This window comes from Dermacentor andersoni, chromosome 3 (assembly GCF_023375885.2).
Source record: "Dermacentor andersoni chromosome 3, qqDerAnde1_hic_scaffold, whole genome shotgun sequence".
Classification (NCBI taxonomy): domain Eukaryota; kingdom Metazoa; phylum Arthropoda; class Arachnida; order Ixodida; family Ixodidae; genus Dermacentor; species Dermacentor andersoni.
This window is the reverse complement of record NC_092816.1, coordinates 57,437,975-57,438,645: the sequence shown is the minus strand read 5'-3', so window position 1 is coordinate 57,438,645 and position 671 is coordinate 57,437,975. Positions and strand designations below refer to the sequence as shown.

Below are 671 nucleotides of genomic sequence, written 5' to 3'. Positions count from 1 at the left end.
CCCTAAAAGAGTCCAAATGCAACGTTGGCCGTGCGACCCGCGTGTCCCGTAAGCGTTTGTGGCCGACTGTATACGGTATAGGCGTCGAAAGTTTACGGATCGTGGAGCCGAAAACGTTGAATTTCCGAGCATTTAGTAAATCGTAGCCAGTAAAGGTGTACTACACCTTATCCATATAGGCTGAAAATCCGAATCCCAGGCATATCAAATGCTTCATCTTTGTTGTCTTGCCATCGCCCCTTGTCGGTGCCCTTGACATGGCACCGCGTAACCCTCGCACCCGTTGCCCGGCTAGCTCAGTCGGTAGAGCATGAGACTCTTAATCTCAGGGTCGTGGGTTCGAGCCCCACGTTGGGCGTCTTTTTTTTTTCTGTCCTTAATTTGCTTTTCATTTTCTTTCTTTTATTTAAAACACCGCCGTTTTACTGAAAAGCGCATGATGATTGATGTACACCACGTCGTCACGTTCACCCGCCTGGCGCCGCGATTTGAACTATGACGCACCGAACGACATATGAAGATGCGCTGACAAGTGGCACTGGGGCGTTGCAGTTGCATTAAGGACAAAAGCGTACCGGAACAAATATTCGAGACAAGATGAGGCATGTGTCTGCTGCAGCAAAAATACCGAAACCACTCAGCACATCCTAATGGAATGCGAAGGTATTCAC

At 48.9% G+C, this 671-nt stretch overlaps 1 non-coding gene across 1 annotated transcript; it reads left to right on the top strand.

The window, feature by feature from the left end:
- The first annotated feature begins 285 nt into the window (after positions 1–285).
- TRNAK-CUU (transfer RNA lysine (anticodon CUU)) lies at positions 286–358 on the top strand. The gene has a single exon. It is a non-coding gene; the product is annotated as a tRNA-Lys (tRNA).
- The last annotated feature ends 313 nt before the right edge of the window (positions 359–671 follow it).